Raw genomic sequence first — 17,881 nt, forward strand, 5'->3', positions numbered from 1 at the left:
TTGGAATAAGGAAATTTATTCCTAAAACATCTCACTGTCAAGCTGCTTCATTGCAGAGCTGCTGTCTAGTTCCTTCCCTGGCCCCATCCTGCCTGCTTGCTAATAAGTGCTGGGGGTGGGGGACCAAGGGCCATTACCTCCCACTTTTTAAACAGGGTGGCTCTGCTCCCCACTTTTGAAAACCTGAATTCAGTGGGGAGTCAGCAAGCAGGGAAGGGGACAGATGACCGGAGTGATGTAGCCAAACAGCAGAGCACTGGCAAGACAGGGTGACTGAGCAAAAGCTGAGGGGTTGGTGTTGCAGCCCAGCAGGGCCCTACGCCAAGCTACTGTACTGGTGCCCCTCTGCCTGATGGCAGCCCGGCGGAGGCGGTTGTTTTTTTAGAAATGTGATTTCACAATCCTCCGCAACGCACTCATGAAATATTTTTAAAGTAAATTTTAATCTAGGGTCCTGTAAGCTAACAGTAAATTCAGGAACTGAGAGTACATGCCTGGGATTGGCAAATGCCTGTGAAATGGCTTCATTGCCACTGGAATGGCTCTTTCACAGGTTCTGGGTTCTGCTAATAAGTCTGGGTGGGCTTTTTCACTTTTAAGTTAACTAGATCCTTTCTGGCGGAAGCAGAGCCACAGACCAGGGAGAGGAAGAGTATATGGGTGGACATTAAGACCCAGGGTGTCCCACATTTTCTAGTGTCCTGTGCCACTGTGTATTCTGCATATGGGTAAGGATGGACCTACAGCCTGGTCCACAGGGTCACACCACCACCCAAATTTGGCCTGTTTTGGTTGCTTGGTTCCCATTCATTTGAAGTCTTTCCATCACACCTGTGCCTTTCTGCCACAGATTTGTGGCCACCCAGCTTACCACTGGCTTAAGCTGCTTGGTGACTGTCTACTTGGAGAGGGACAAGAAAGAAACTAGTTTAATGGCAGATTCCAGGGGAAGGTAAAAGAAATAACAGAAGATTGGGGTTGAAAGAATCCACAGGCGGTGACCTAATCCAACCCCTTGCTCAAAGCAGGACCAACCCCAACTAAATCATTACAGCCAGAACTTAGTCAAACCTTTCGGTAAAAACCTCTAAGTACGGATATTCTACTATCTCCCTACGCGATCCATTCCAGTGCTTCACTACCTTCCTAGTGAAATAAGCTTTCCTTAAAATCCAACCTAGACCACCCCCACTGCAACTTGAAACCACTGCTTCTTGTTCTGTCATCTGTCACCACTGAGGATAGCCTGGCTACATCCTCTTTGGAACCCCCCTTCAGGAAGTTGAAGGCTGCTATCAAATCCCGCCACCATTCGTTCTTCTGAAGACTAAATAAGCCCAGTTTCCTCAGCCTCTCCTCATAAGTCATGTGCTCCAGCCCCTTCATCATTTGTATTGCCCTCTGCGGGATTCTCCAATTTGTCCATGCCCTTTCTTTAGTGGAGGGCCCAAAACTGGACACAGTACTCCAGATGTGACCTCACCAGCACTCCAGATGTGGCTCAATAGACGGGAATAATCACTTTCCTCGATATCCTGGCAATGCTCCTACTAATGCAAATGTGGTGGTGTGGGGAAAAGGAGGTTCAAATATCATGTCTAAGATTTTAAAAAAGCCTGAATTACTTGGCTTATGTTTCATGGCATTGTGGATGCAATTCACTCTGGTGCAGAGAGACCGCACAAAGTTACGTCTCTCAAAATAGGGATGAAGTAGCGTAGGGGTCTGGACTTCTGCACAGAGGTGACTTTTTGCAGGCTGATCTTTGCCAGGTCCAGGAAGAAATGTTTACGTTTGTAGATGTGTTTGGTCTAAATAGGTATGGAAAAGCCTGTACTCCTAGCACACAAGTCACTGCTACTAAAGAGGTCTGCTATGCTATGCTATGCTGTGCTTTGGGTATCTTCATATCTGGTACCACGGAATGCAGCACAGCATGCATATCCCTGCAGGCATGCTCTTGAAAAGATGAGGTCACTCACACAGTCCATTCCATTTAAAAACAGGTTTATTTCATTTACATGTGACATCCATTAGGACAAGAGATCGATGGTTTGGCCAATGGCCTCTGTCGTGATGTTTGTCCTAATGGATGACACCTGTAAGTGAAATAAACCTGTTATTAATGGAACAGATTGTTATAGTGGCCTCCTCTGAAACAGAGGGCACCTTCATGAATATGCACCCAGTGTGCAAAATCAGGGCCTGATCCGGCAGACTCGCCACTGCCTATCACTCTGTGAAACTTTGATGCACATTGGTCCGTATGTCTATAAAGCATTTAAATCCCATATATTCCATGGGACATATCTTGAGAAAATATGGACTGTGTCAAATCTGAGCTGTTTAAATGTTCTGGCTGTGTCTACACTGCACCCCTTTTCCGGAAAAGGGATGCAGATTAGACACTTTGCAATAGGCAAATCCACGGGGGATTTAAATATCCCCTGCGGCATTTGCATTAACATGGCTGCTGCTTTTTTCCGGCTTGGGGATAAGCCGGAGAAAAACGCCAGTCTAGACGTGATTCTCTGGAAAATAAACCCTTTTCCGGAGGATCTTTTATTCCTACTAGATCTTTTATTCCTATCTAGTAGGAATAAAAGATCCTCCGAAAAAGGGTTTATTTTCCGGAGAATCACGTCTAGACTGGCGTTTTTCTCCGGCTTATCCCCAAGCCGGAAAAAAGCGGCAGCCATGTTAATGCAAATGCCGCGGGGGATATTTAAATCCCCCGCGGATTTGCCTATTCCAAAGTGTCTAATCTGCATCCCTTTTCCGGAAAAGGGGTGCAGTGTAGACACAGCCTCTGTGTTCTGACTATACAGCAATGAATAGGCCTTCGATATAGGACACCTACTGGGCTCCTTACATGAGTAAGACCACACTTCAGAGAGAAACTGCTGAGCTACAGTTCATCTGCAAGTTTGACACCATAAGCTCAGGATTAAACAAAGATTGTGAATGGCTAGCTAACTACAAAAGCAGTTTCTCTTCTTTTGGTATTCACATCTCCAGATCAACTGCTAGAAGTGGGCCTCATCCTCTCTGATTGAATTTACCTCTTTATCTCTAGCCTGATTCTGGCCTGCATATTTATACCTGCCTCTGGATATTTCACTACATGCATCTGTTGAAGTGGGTCTTTGCCCACGAAAGCTTTTGCTCCAATACATCTGTTAGTCTGTAGGGTATGTCTACACTACCACCCTAGTTCGAACTAGGGTGGTTAATGTAGTCATACGAACTTGCAAATGAAGCCCAGGATTTGAATTTCCCGGGCTTCATTTGCATGTTGCTGGGCGCCGCCATTTTTAAATGTCCGCTAGTGCGGACTCCGTGCCCGCGGCTACACGCGGCACGAACTAGATAGTTTGGATTAGGCTTCCTATCCGAACTATCTGTACACCTCATTCCACTGTTCTATCGTTCTATCTGTTGAGGAGTCCTGATACATAATGAGCATAGTGCCTATTTCTCATATAGCATTCATCTGTGGCTATCAAGGCACCATGCAAAGAAGGATAAACAGTAATATCCCCTTTTTGCAGATGAGGAAACCGAAGCACAGAGCAATGAACTTGCTCAGGGTCAAGCAGCAGGCCAATGGCAGAGTCATATGGCATAGCAATCAGTTTAGACAGGTGCTGTTGTGTCTAACTTCATGTCAGCCAGTGAACTATTGGGTGAATTGAGACTAGCTAGCCTGGTGTGGCCGTGCCTGCAGTGTAGCTGAAGTGTTGTGCTTAACATCATGTTAGTTAACAATCATCTTAGTGTTGTGCTCTAACCCAACCTCATTTTCAAACCTTTTCTGAGAAGAACAGCAGGGCATTAATGTACTTAAGGATCTTTGGGGCGGGGACCCTTTTTTTGTTCTGTGTTTGTACAGCACCTATAACAACAAAGTCCTATTCATGGCTGGTACTCATAGGCATAATTGCAGCACAAATAATTATAATTATTTTTGCAGGGTTTTTGTGCGTGTAAAAGAAAATACAGAAAATCCCAAATAACTAGCCTTTTGAAATCAGCTGCTACAAAATTGATGCTTATTTTTTCCATTTGCCTTTTGCATTGTTGTTGTTTTATTTTTCCCATAGTAAAACATTGTGAAGTCAAGAAAGCTGCTGAGAATGACTAAATGTTGTAAATTAGCAAGTAATCAGGCAAACTCAATTTTAAAGAGCAAAAAATTCCAAAATGATGCATCCCAAACTGTACTTGGTTCATTTATTTCGATAATTGTCATTTTACTTTTAAATTATTTATTTTTATAGTGTAATAGTGAGTGGAATGTAATATATCTTGGTGCAAGTAATCCTGCCTAACTAATAGGCAGCTTTACTGAAGTCTCCTCTGCCACTAAATCTTTGAAGCACAGGTAAGGTATATTGCATTTCAGTATGAATTGTAATGGGTGCAGATTACTGACACTGTTCTGCCAGCATAATACTGTGTGGCTGTGTCTACACTGGTGGCTCCTTGTGCAAGAACTTCTTGCACAAGGGTTCTTGTGCAAGAAGTACTGCGCAAGAACACAGCCACACTGTCATGTGTGAGATGTGCTTTTGCGCAAGAGCACCCATGGCAGTGTGGATGCGCGGCAGGGGTTCTTACGCAATAAAATTCTATAGCTAAAATAGCTTTCTTGCGCAAGAGAGAGTCCACACTTGTGCTTCTTGCGCAAGAGCTAAGCTCTTTTCTTACAAGTGGAAGCTGACTTGGCAAGAACTCTTGTGCAAGAGAGCTTACATTTGTAAGAAAAGAGCATAGCTCTTGTGCAAGAAGCTGTCTCTTCTTGCGCAGGAGCGGGTGGGCAGTGTGGATGCACTGTGGATTATTGCGCAAGAACAGCCGTTCTTGTGCATGAAGCTGCAAGTGTAGACATAGCCCGTGTGTTTATATATAGCCTTGATCTGATAAAGCACTTCCTAAGCTGTAACATGCCCCACAATACCCCTATCACTTATCTTAACACTCTTTTTCAAATAGGGAGAGTCTGAGAAAGATTAAGTGAATTAAAAAGTCCACTGATGAAGTTAAAGGGAGTGTTTCAGTTGACTTTTTGATCAGATCCTAAATGATTTGTCCAAGGTCAGTCCCTAGTGAGGTCATAATTGGAAACAGAATCCAGAAGTAGTGATTCCCAATCTCCTGCGATAATCTCTATGCATCACTGCCTCTCAAATGCACATGGGTTAACAAGGTAACATATCCCTAAAACTGAGGCCTATTTTCTTCTATCTGATCATTTTGCGTTAGTGGACAATTCGGCTGCTAAAGCATCTGGATTGTTAAAAGAATTTTTGCTCATTGGCTAAGATTTAGAAATCACTGCTCCCCTCCTGCTTCTGAAATTAAAATCAGAAGTGAATGTTCACAGTGCAGCTAGGAAGAAGACTCAAATCTCAGCCAGACAACACAAGTCAATAGACAGACAAGACCACCGGCATCTAAACAAACATCATAGATGGTGCAAAAGTAAATTAGATTTTAAAAACTCTTTCAGTTTAATAATCTAAACTGTTAGCCTGCAGCTGTTCTGTGATGATCTTGTCAACTCGAAGTAAGGGTGGCGTAGTGTTTGAATGGGAGATCCTCAAATAAAACAGTAGTGAGAAGTAACAGTAGTGAGAAGTAAGAAGGTGAGGTATTTTCCTCTGTGTTGCATACTCTCTAGTACCAAAGGGATGACACATAGGGGTTCTGGGAAAAGTTTTATCTTTCCTCCTTGCCCACACTCCCATGGCATTACAGCCTATTGGAGTGCAGAGTCTTTAAGTAGTAAAGCTTGGATCTGGGCAATTCATGGTCATTTATTCAATAACATTGATTAAAAGGTTTGTTTTTTCAATGAAAACTGAAAAGTAGCATTTTCCTGTAGAAATATCTGAGTTTTTTTAACCAAAACTCTTTTTTAAATGAATAACCAAACTAAAAATTTCCCATAACTGTACATTCGTACCAAAAAAAGTTCAGACATTGTACTGGGAGTGGTGGGGTGTTTGTTATTGAAGAATCAGATAATTTTGATCATAATTGATTAATTCATTTTAATTGAGGAGCCATTTTTCATTGGCAGGAGAGAGAGATTAGAATCAAATTTTTGAGCAGCTCCAATCTCTTGATAGAGTCTCATGTAAATCCTGGTACAAATTGAACCTCTATGGTCAGGGATTCTCTAGTCCAGCACCATCTTCTGGACCATGGGTGTTGTTGGACTAGAGAGCCCCAACACAGAGCTTGCTGGTGGTTGGGAGAAGAGCTGGCTGGCAGACCAGCAGAGCCCGCAGCCATCTGGGCTGGGAAGCTGGTGGGGGTGCTGCAACCTGAGGGGGAGGGGGAAGGGCAGAGTTCATAGCTGGAGCTCTTGGGGACAGCGGAGCTGCTGGAGCTGGCAGAGCCACAGAGCTTGCAGGGCTGCCTCAGGCAGGGGGACAGGGCAGCAGTGGCAGATCACTGGGCTTCTCCCTCTACCTGTGAGGTTGGCACCCCTACTCCTCAGCCCTGACCTTCCCTGGTCTGGAAAACTCCCTGATCTGGGACAGGTCAGGTCCTGAGGGAGCCAAACCAGGGAGGTCCAACCCGTATACTAGACAAATCCCAGTTCAAGTGATTTCCTTTTCCTGCCTAAAATTCCCTCTGCCATTTCTGTGGATAAGGTATTATCCCCTTCCTTTCCTAAATTGGCATACTTACTGGCTGCATCTAGACTGGCAAGTTTTTCCGTAAAAGCAGCCGCTTTTGTGCAAAAACTTGCCAGTTGTCTACACTGGCCGCTTGATTTTGCGCAAAAGCACTGACGTCCTACTGCCCGAAATCAGTGCTTCTTGTGCAAATGCTTTGACGTTCCCATTCAGGCAAAACCCTTTTCCAGAAATGTTTTTGCGCAAGAGGGCCAGTGTAGACAGCTAAAAAGTGTTTTGCGCAAAAGAGCCCCAATGCCGAAAATGGCAATCAGGACTTTCTTGCGCAAAACCGCGTCTAGATTGGCATGGAATCTTTTCCGCAAAAAGTGCTTTTGCGGAAAAGCATCCGTGCCAATCTAGACGCTCTTTTCCACAAATGCTTTTAACGGAACACTTTTCCGTTAAAAGCATTTGCGGAAAATCATGCCCGTCTAGACGTAGCCGCTGTGTACTGTTTAAACAACTGCTTTGTTCCAAACATCAGGAGAAGCTCCTAAATATGTAGTTCATTTTAAGTATGTAAAGCACTTTAGGATCCTTGAGAGACATGTACTCTACAAACCAGTGGTGTAGAAAGGGAGAGGGCCGGGGGGGAGGAGTTGCCCCCGGGCGCCAAGAGAGAGGGGTGCCAATTTAGCAGCTGAGGGAAGGACAGCACTAGGAGTACTAGGACCCCGTGGGCACCAGCTGCTCCTGCACCTGCAGGAAATTGAAACTGAGCGTGAAGTGCCCAGCAAGAGCGGCGCACAGGGCGGGGGTTCAGGTTGAGCATGCTCAGAACGCAGCTGGCACACAGGCCCCGTCTGCGATGACAACATCCACAATCCCCTTTGCTACCAGTCAGTCCGAGGCACTGCCCATTGGGCCTCAGCATTCAGGTTCTTGCCTGTAGCCCACCCCTCCGAGAAACCGCAGCCACCGATTGGCCAGAGGGTGCATCAATCTGGCTGGAAGCGGACCAGCCCCATGTACTGGAGGGAGCCCCATGTGGTGGCATGACAGGCAAGGGGGTGGCCCAGCTGGGGGAGCAAATTTTGTCTTTGCCCCGGGCGCATAACACCCTCGCTCCTCAACTGCTATAAACCTGGGACAGGAGCGGTAACATTGGAAGGAAATAATTTTTTTTCTTAATTAGGCATTTTTCTTTTTTCTCAGCAGCATCCCCTTAAGTCAGAATGGGAGCGTCCTTTGTTTAACACACAAGGTTTCAAAGACTGTCACGTTTGCAATGTTTGTCATTCAAGCAGGTATCTATGTGTTTGGGCTGAGTATGTCTCCAGTCTATGAAACTCATTCGTCTCTCCATATTCAGAATACTAACATGGAAACAGCTCAGCCGTATACAGCCCAGGCTATCTCAAGAGCAGAATCCAGACATTTGGGGTATTAAATACATTAATAAGGGGACCCTGGCTAACTTGCATCAATGTGTGTTGTTGCCTGATGTATTTATTTGTTTTTAATGGATCAGTTCCTCACAGAATAAAATCAGAATACAATTCAAATGGGTTTTTTGCTTCCAAAAGCAACTTGACCAAGGAGACATTCAGCTAGTCCAACAGCACCATCCTCTGGTGCTGCAGTGATTTTATTACCCTGTTTAGGAGCATATCTCCATTATGTTTCCTTGCAGTAGGACTCATGGTAAAAGAAAGGGAACCCACGTTGTGTACATGGCAACCCTTTTTTTACAATTTCACACTCTCTAGAGGCCCTAAGGATACATCTACACCAGCCCCCTAGTTCGAACTAGGGAGGCTAATGTAGGCATTCGAAGTTGCAAATGAAGCCCGGGATTTAAATATCCCAGGCTTTATTTGCATCTTCCCATCCGCGCGCCATTTTTAAATCCCCTTAGTCTGAACTAACTGCCCGCGGCTACACGCGGCAGTCAAACGTTAACTCGAACTAAGTCCTTAGTTTGAGTTAACTGTTACACCTCATTCCACGAGGTGTAACTGTTAACTTGAACTAAGGACTTAGTTCGAGTTAACGTTTGACTGCCGCGTGTAGCCGCGGGCAGTTAGTTCGGACTAAGGCGATTTAAAAATAGCGCCCGGATGGGAAGATGCAAATAAAGCCTGGGATATTTAAATCCCAGCCTTCATTTGCAACTTCGAATGCCTACATTAGCCACCCTAGTTCGAACTAGGGGGCTAGTGCAGACATACCCTAAGTATTCTCTCTCTCCTTAGGAATCAAACAGTGTCTCAAATGTCCTGCTGGACACTACTGCCCTGCTGGTGTTAGTTACCCACGCCCGTGCCAACCGGGTACATATAATCCTCTCCAGGGGCAGGATGATGCCACAGACTGCACTGCCTGCCCTGCAGGGAGAGTTTGCACCCAGGCTGGCTTGGCTCAGCCAGACTCTGAGTGCATGGCTGGGTAAGCATCAGATTTTCTTTGCACTGTTTTTTTTGTGTGGTTGTGATCTTTGGTTCTGTCTCTTTTGTTTGATGCATTAGGGTCTGAGCTGTCACCTTTCCACCAGCAGCCTTAGAGAAAATCAGAGTTTTAAACAGACCATAAGATCTTTAAAGAAGGGAACAGCTTTTCTTCTGCATTTTTACAGCACCTGGCTCAATGGCGTTTTGCTCTGTGACCAGGAATCCTAGGTCTGCCATAATACACATAAATAATAATAATACCAAATTATGGGGTGTCAGCGAGCATAGTCATATGTAGCATCCCAGTTCTGAACATCTAGACATGACTGAAAAATTGAACCTTATTTATTGAAAACGGAGAACAAACTATTTCACAAAATAGCAGAACAAACGTTTTCTTTTAATTTTTAGTCTTTGCATTAATTTGTTTTTAATTAGTAGAAATCGAATGGGTTTCACACATTTCAATGTTGACAAACTTTTTGAAGGGACACAAATTCCAGGGAAATATTTACACCAGTTCTTCAGACCTGCATTAGGTGAAGGACTCCAGAGTACCGGCCGCACAAGAGAAATGCCAAAATGGAGGCTTTGTCAAGATGTCAAGCAGGGGTCTCAGACTCCCAGCATGTGGGCCCGTCCCAGCTCAAGCAATTAGACAATCTGGCCAGGGACTCCCAGTCGGCGGGGAGGGGCTGTCCATTACTAGCTCCCAGCCCCGCTCCTTGTCCCACCCTCTTTCCCCTCATGGCCTCCTGAACCTTGAGCATGCAGCTTTGGTTACACCCTCCCACACTCCCCCAGTGGTAGGAGCCACAGGGAAGTGGTGTGCACTGGACAGGTGGACTTGCTCTGTTTCCCTTGTGGTTCCTGCAGCTGCAGGGCATGCAGGACGGCATGACCAGTGCTGGCCCGCAACACCAGGCCGCCTGGCGAGCCCCAAAGCAGCATGCCCACCAGGAGTCTCTGGTCAGATTGCACAGTTATTCCATCTGGGACTGGCCTGTGGACTGCGAATGTGAGACCCTTGGTGTAAAGGAAATATAAGGGCATAAAAAAGCTCCTTCTTGTTAGATGAGAGAGAGCATAAAAAAGCTCCTTCTTGTTAGATGAGAGAGAGAGAGATAAGCCCTTACATTGTAAATTGTATTATTATTTTATTCATATTACCCTAAGTTCTAGAACAGGACTCCATTGTGCTAGGTGCTGTACAAGTAGAATAAAAATAATCTTTTCCGCCCCTCTTCTCTCTCTCTCTCTCTCACCCCCCCCCCCCCCCCCAAAGATCCACATATACTGCCCAACTCTTCTCCCACATGCCAGAGAAGTGTCCTGACCAACTCCCATCTTTATGGCCTTCTTGCAACTCCCTGGACAAGTTTCCTGTCTCCAAACCAGTTCCTTAACTGACCTGCCACTTCAGCAGAGGCTGTCCAGTCCTTATCAAGCAGCCTAACTCACCTGCAAGATCAAGTGACCCAACTTCTGCTTAGCTGCAGAATTCACCCACAGCCCCATCCGCGTGACAAGCAGCCCCAGTAGGGAGGGGCAGGAGGGGCTCTGCCATATGTGAACTGTGCACCTATCCGGCTTGTTTGTGTTTTTATAGTTATGTGTGTCCAGCGGGGTCCTCCAGCCCTCATGCTCCCAGCAATGCCTGCCCCCCAGGAACATTCAGCAACCATTTCGGTCTGTTTGATAAGTCTCAGTGTGAAACGTGTCCTGCCAGATTCATCTGCACGAGAGGTGTGTAACTTCTTGGACCCTTGCATCTCTATGGGAATAACCCAGTGCTGTGGGTCATTGGACAGCAGGGTTTCCAGTCCTTGTGGGTCTGTCTACACATCACACTATGCTGCATGTTCGAACCCAATCCCCACTTCTGTCCACACACAAATCAGTCTGACTCCGATCAATATAAGTATCAAACCTCAGGTCCTAGGACACTCCTAAAGGGCTGGTCAGAGCCTATGTCCTGCTGTGACTTGGTCCACGCCTGTCATTCTGCAGTGTGACCATAGCCCAAGCCACAGACCTGCCAGAAGATGTGTGTCATGCAGTATGGACATCTCAGCATGGCTGTGAGACCCAGATCCAGCAACTGTAAACTAGGCTGCGTCTAGACTGGCATGATTGCCTCTTCACTTTGACCACTCTTGTTGGACATCAGATTCTTCAGAGTGTTGCCTGCAAAGTGATTCTCTGATCATTATAATCCCTAGGTCTTAGATAGCCCCTTTCATCCATAGATTGCAAAGCGCTTTACAAAGGAGGTCTGTAACATTATCCCCATTTTACAGAGGGGCAACTGAGGCACATAAAGATGGAATGGCTTGTGTATGAGCCACCCAGCAGCTCAGGGGCAGAGCTAGAAACAAAACCAAGGGCTCTTGAATCCCAGTCCAGTGCTTTGTCCACTATGTTGCATTGCCTCTCCTTATGGCCAGTCTTGTATTTGCAGGAACAGGGGGGAAGCAGAAGCCCCCTATCCCATGCCCAGTTGGCCACTACTGTCCCCCAGGCACAAAATATCCAGCACAATACAAGTGTGCCCCTGGTACCTGGAGCAATAGGACAAGCCTGGCATCAGAGGAGGAGTGTTTGCCCTGTCCTGCAGGCTGGTTTTGTGTGGCAGGAGCTCATGTGCCTTCCGGGAGATGCAGCCCGGGGCATTACTGCCCAGATGGTAAGTAGAACCTAAGCAGAGGAGGAGGAATTTAGCTCATTTTTGTGTTTAGTAACTATGAGCACACAGATCATGGTGTTCATGCATTTGTTCATTCAGCCCGTGGTTTGTACCAACATATTTCAGCCTGTGGGTTGATAGCAAATGGTGCTCTCTGAGTATTTGATATTTGAAACTCAAGCTGTTTGGACTGAACATGTAGGTCACGTGGTATTTTCCATCCCTTGTTTGCATCAACATAAAGTTTAGAATCAAGCTTCTGGTGCAAATGCATGTGATTCCAAATCCAGAACTGGTGGCAAACTTTCTGCAATATCCGCCATGTCAGTGATTACTCATGTTGGTAAACTTGTTCACCAAAGTATTCCTTAGATCTAGGCAAGGAAGCGCCTTTCCATTCTCTCTCATGTAGTGAGAGGGGCTAGTGTTAGGATTTCCATCACCTCCTCATCTTTGGGAAAGGTACACGGACAAGCAGCCAGTTCCCCTGTCCTGCGGGAACCTACAGTACCAGGCTGGGAAATGGCCAAGTGGAAGACTGCACTGCCTGCCCTGTGGGATCATACTGCACAGAGGGAACCTCCAAGCCAACTCTCTGCCCAGTGTAAGTCAATTCTGTGTTGTGCAAAAGAGACCTTAAGACCAATGCCTGACTCGTTTGAGCAGGGCCTAAAGTGGGACCTCAGAACATCCTGTGCGCGTGCACATCCTAAGTGGGTGCATGCTCCGTAGCAATCTGCATGTTTCTGGGTGGTCAAGGTTTGTGTGAATTCCATCCCAGGTGGGACGTTTCCCATGGCTCTGGATAAGGTGCATTTGCTCAGTTTGTCTGGGTTTCCTCCTCTGGGGTCTCCCCTGTATTATAGCCAAGGAAAGAGCAACACCCACACTCTACCAAATTCACTGCCATGGGTGACTCTGCCTCCTCTCTTCTATCCTTATTCAGGGGAACTTACCGCACCGAGCAAGGAGCAAAGATGGCCAGAGACTGCGTCCCCTGCCCTGGAGGATACCGCTGCCCTGAGCTTGGCACAGGGGTTCCCCTAGTATGTGGCACTGGCAGCTTTTCAGTAAGTGGCCACTGATTCACTCTAGTTGCTGTGCAGCAGAAGAAGAGTGGCAGGGCTGGACGTCCAAACTGTGACCAGAACAGTCTCTCCCCTTTGGGTTTAAAGGCTGGGTCTGCAGTGAACTTTTGTCTCAACATTTCTCAACCTTCCATTGACAAGGGAGGGAGCCATCGTTCAACGAGGCACTGGCATTAGTGTTCTATCCTCTAAGCAGGCTCAGAGCCGGTGTTCAAACTGCCCGGGGCCTGTCTGCACAAGTGCTCTCTCCAACAGAGCTGCACTGATTGGAGCAGGATGGTGGGAAATGTTACGTAAAATACAGACAAGGCCTAGCAGCAGGATCTATTCGACAATGGGATTGTCTCTTATGGAAAGCAATGACGAAGCGTTGTCATGATTTACATAAAAGCTGGCTCAATGAAAGGCCTGGACAAGGAATGATGCTGCAGGTCCAGAGTTCTGGGTTGCTGCACAGACCAGTCCTAACCCCAATTTCCATTATTATGAATGCAAGTTAATGGAACAGCTGTAACCACAATCCATTTGCCATGAAAATAGCCATTGTGTTAATAGGTTCTGGTTTCATTTGTTCCCCTCAGCTGGCTGCTTGCAGTTTTGTAGATATTTGTAATTTTGATGGGTTTTTTTCCCTTTCAATGTCAGCTGCTAATTATTGCTGAGGAATGACAGGAGCAGGCTTCTCTGTTCAGACCCTGCTCCTGGGGGATTTCAATGGAATCAAATATTCATTTGACTGTGGAAGGCAAAACAATGGGTCAGGTCCACAGAAGGGGACAACGGGTGAGAGAGCTGTTCCAACAAACAAAGCTTGGTGTATTCCTTATTTGTCTGTCAGTAAGCTGTAATGAATAATTCTAGCGATAATTACCAAATTTCCATATTGATGGGAAACTGGCATGTCATCACTATCAAATCGCCCTACTATCTCCACCCGGGCCAACTTTCTATTGCTGCAGAGATTTGGTAATTATTGCTGGAACTATTCATTAAGATCAGAGGGGAGATAAATGAATGGGACTTATGTATGACAGATAGGCCTAGATTATCTCTCTGTTGTGCCTTCCAATCCTGTGTGACATGGAGAGGCTCCGGGAAGAGAGGAACAGGGGATTTCTGTGTTCGTCTCCTTTTCTATTATACCGATGTAAGCTGTTGGATTGACAGTGCTGGAGAACAAAGTCCTTTATCTCCATATAGGCCACGGGCAGTGGCAGGGGGAGCATCCTAGTTGAGGCTCAGTCTTTCATGCTTCCAGGGTAAATAAACTGAATGGCATGTTGTTTCTGATAGAGGTATGTTCTGTGAGACCTTTTAATCCTTTGTAGGTATTAAAGCTGCCACAATACTTTCTATAAGAGCAGGGTTAAAATCATAGAATACTCGGACTGGAAGGGACCTCGAGAGGGCATCGAGTCCAGTCCCCTGCCCTCATGGTTCCTCGGGCTCGAGTTGTTCCACTCAGCTGCAGTATTTCTGGGGCAATTTGTCTATCTGCATGCAATCCTCCAGCCCAGAGCTGCATTCATTTGCAAACTGTTCTGCACCTGGATATATCTTAGAAAATGCTTTGGGTTCCTTTTGTGCTATGAAAATGGGAACTATATCATGTGACCTCTATGCTATAGGACCCAGGCTCTGCCTCCTGCTTTCCCTGTCTCGCTGGACACTACTGCGCTGATGAAGTCACAAGCAGAGAGGCCATGCTGCGTGCTATGGTTTGCCCTGCAGGCCTGCTGTGCCCTGAAGGACAGGCAACCGCTCCAGATGCCAGTGGAAATGCCTGCCCGAGAGGATACTACTGTCTCCAGGGTGACATTGTGAGCGGATCTGCTTTGGTTTATTGTTATTGACCGTTCTCTGATCTTCTGGGCTTTGCTGGTGGGAAGCTAGATTAGAGTCAGTCTTGCTGTGTGAGTCCTTACCAGCACTAGGCTATTTAATCTTTTTATTTCGGTTTTCATGATTTCATGGTGTTCAGAGACCTTAGTGTTTGCTGCATACAAGATTGTGCTAATTTTGGGTCTCTTTACCTTCCCCTCTGACTTCTTTCTTACCTTCCCAGCTATATTTTTAAGGATGTTTTTAGTATTTTGGTTCCTCTTGGTAGACATTGTATTCAGTTTTTATTAATATTATATATTATTTGCTTGTAAAACAATGCACATCACCTCCTTGCTGTTATTCATACCTCATCCACATTGAAGCCATTCCTACCATACTGCTTTCAAATAACTGAATTAAGATATATGTTTTGTAAAATAAAAATATGCTGTTTTCCTTCCTTTTTATTTCCCTCTGTCTATTTGTCCATCTGTCCTTATCCTGGGAGCTACTCAGGGTAAGGACTAGTCTATTTTAAATCTGTCAGGAACCCATCACACTGTGGGTGCTGCTGCCAGCAGATCATTTTAATTAAGACCATTAAGAGATGAAGTTATGTAATACCTGGAATAATAGGATTCACTTTCATTTATGTATTTCCTTATTCATACAGTATTTGCACCTAAGCTCTTTAGTCGTTATCCAGGGCCTTACTGTGCTAGATGCTATAGAAATACAATAAAAAGACGGTTGCTGCTCCAAGGAGCATAAATCTCAATAAGAATTCTAAAATCCAGAGTAAGGTCTATGCAGTTGCATTTCATCCGACCCTCTGTTAGCCAGAAATGCAGGAACAGAGTTGGGAGCTTAGGGTACGTCTACACTGAATCCCTAGTTCGGACTAAGGATGCAAATGGAGATGACTAAAGTAGTTAATGAAGCAGGGATTTAAATATCCCGCGCTTCATTAACATAATCTCGCCGGTGCGCTAGTTCGAATTACAGCTGATTCGAACCATTTTTTGACGAGTAACGTTAGTTCGACTAAGGGCTTTAGTCCGAACTAACGAGTCCCGGCGCGCACTTCCTGGTTCGAATCAGCTGTGATTCAAACTAGCTCGCCGGCGAGATCATGTTAATGAAGCACGGGATATTTAAATTCCTGCTTCATTAACTACTTCGGTCGTCTCCGTTTGCATCCCTAGTCCGAACTAGGGATGCAGTGTAGATGTACCCTTATAGCCTAAACATACCTCTTTGCAGAATAGAAAGATGGAAGAATCCCAGCTCCAGAAGATGGCAAAAGGATTCCCAAGGGCCCAACAGTGTCTATTAAGGACTGGAAAGAATGACAGGAAAATGGCTTCCTAAACCAGTGGACTGTGCATGTGAGCACCAATCCACTTGGTGAAGCATCTAACCCTTTAGTTGGGTATGTGTGTAGCAGCACCCTTGGCGCCTTGACAGATCATCACAAAGTTGAGTGTAGGTTTATGCCTGTGAAATGTTGATGCCTCCCTCTGTTCCCCTCTATCATCCTCACTTCTGCCTGACAATATTCATTCCCATATTCTTCTTCTCAGACCCCGAGCGGGACTGGTGTGTGCATTCTGCAGTAGGAGGATACGGTAGTGACAATGCTGTGGTAAAGAGAAATCTGTTTCATTTCCAGGACTCTCATGCTACACCTTGCCCTAATGGAACCTACGGTGAGCAGAAGGGTCTGGGCAGAGCAGACGAATGCTTGCTATGTCCTGCAGGGAAGTATTGCTACAGGGAATGGAGAGAGCCCCGAGGAATTCCCCATCCGGTGAGTGCCCACAGACCTAACAGGCCTCCGACAGTGACTCCGTTCAGCTCTTGTAGGGCTCAGGTCTAAGGGATCCACATCCAGGAAACCAACCCACAAAAGGGACCAAACCCCCAAATAAACCCATCTTACTCTGTGTAAAAGTTTTACACAGAGGAAGTTCATAAGGTCTTCCCACTTTTCATTCAGAGGTATGCACAGAGATTGCTCCTACTCCAGGTAACAATTATTTACACTGGGCTTGATAATAAACAGAAGTGTTTTATTAAATATAAAAAGTGGGATTCAAATGGCTGCAAGTGAAAACAAATCAAAGTAAGTTACTACATTTGAAATGAACAAAAAAGGCCAGTTAGTTCTTATCCAAATCAGAGTTAATCTTTACTCTGGCCAGGGTCTACAGTTACTTTAAAGTTTTTGTCATCTTCTTAGGCTGGGCCAGACAATTTCAAAGGCCAGCTGAAGACAAAGGACTGATGGCTTCCCATTGCTTAAATAAACTTTTCCCCAAGGCAGGAACCCTTTGTTTAGCACCCTCCATCCCGCTGGAAAAGTACGAGGTTCAGGATGGATTTCAATACCAGCTGGCATTGTCACATACCTTTCTAGGACCAACCATAGTTCAGGCTGATAGGACAAACAGGACCAATCACAGGTCATTGGTTTGAGTACTGAGTCATTAAGTACTTGAAGAATTACTAATAGCCCTCATTAGCATATTTATAAGAATAAATAGATTCACACTTCATAATTCTAACTTTATATACAAGAATGACACATGCATAAAAATAGGATATAGAGATTCTGCAGATTGTAACTTTAATACCAATATATTACATAAATAGTTTTTGCATAAATCATCTTTGAGTTATGCATATTCATATCCATAAGCCAATTTTCATAAAGCATGGGGGGCCATGACAGGGGCTTATTTGTGATCGTTAGCCAGATGATCGTCTATCCAGTGCTCCTGTGATGTGATGCTCTAATGAAATACAATCCATGAAAGATACCCCAGTTGCCAGCAGCTGGTGCCTGTCTGGTTCTAATGGATTTTGGGAGCTGTCATTGTGCCAGGCCCATCTCCAAAGACCTGGGACTCTTACATCAATAAGAAATATAAGGAAGAAAGCTGTAGTAACAATAATTAGATGGGAGGTTCAGCAGCATGGAGAGTACCAAACTTTTAGCTGAAAGAGAGAAGTTTGTCAATGCCGTACTACCCTTCCCTCCTCGGTGGGCATATGTTGACACTATGCAGGAGCATGCTTCCTCCTTGCTTGAACTAGCTCCTTAAAATTGGTGGGTAGCCTGGGCAGTAACTTGGGCTTGTCACCCAAGAATAAACCCACACAGCTGCATGGATTAATAGTCAAGCAGCTAGCCTAAGC

General features: G+C 45.5%; 1 long non-coding RNA gene across 1 annotated transcript; it reads left to right on the plus strand.

Moving 5' to 3' along the window:
* Positions 1 to 8,897: 8,897 nt before the first annotated feature.
* Positions 8,898 to 11,745, plus strand: LOC142820465 (uncharacterized). Its single transcript, XR_012897701.1, has 3 exons — positions 8,898 to 9,080; positions 10,692 to 10,828; positions 11,544 to 11,745. It is a non-coding gene; the product is annotated as an uncharacterized LOC142820465 (long non-coding RNA).
* The last annotated feature ends 6,136 nt before the right edge of the window (positions 11,746 to 17,881 follow it).

The sequence above is a fragment of the Pelodiscus sinensis genome, chromosome 26 (assembly GCF_049634645.1).
Source record: "Pelodiscus sinensis isolate JC-2024 chromosome 26, ASM4963464v1, whole genome shotgun sequence".
NCBI lineage: Eukaryota > Metazoa > Chordata > Testudines > Trionychidae > Pelodiscus > Pelodiscus sinensis.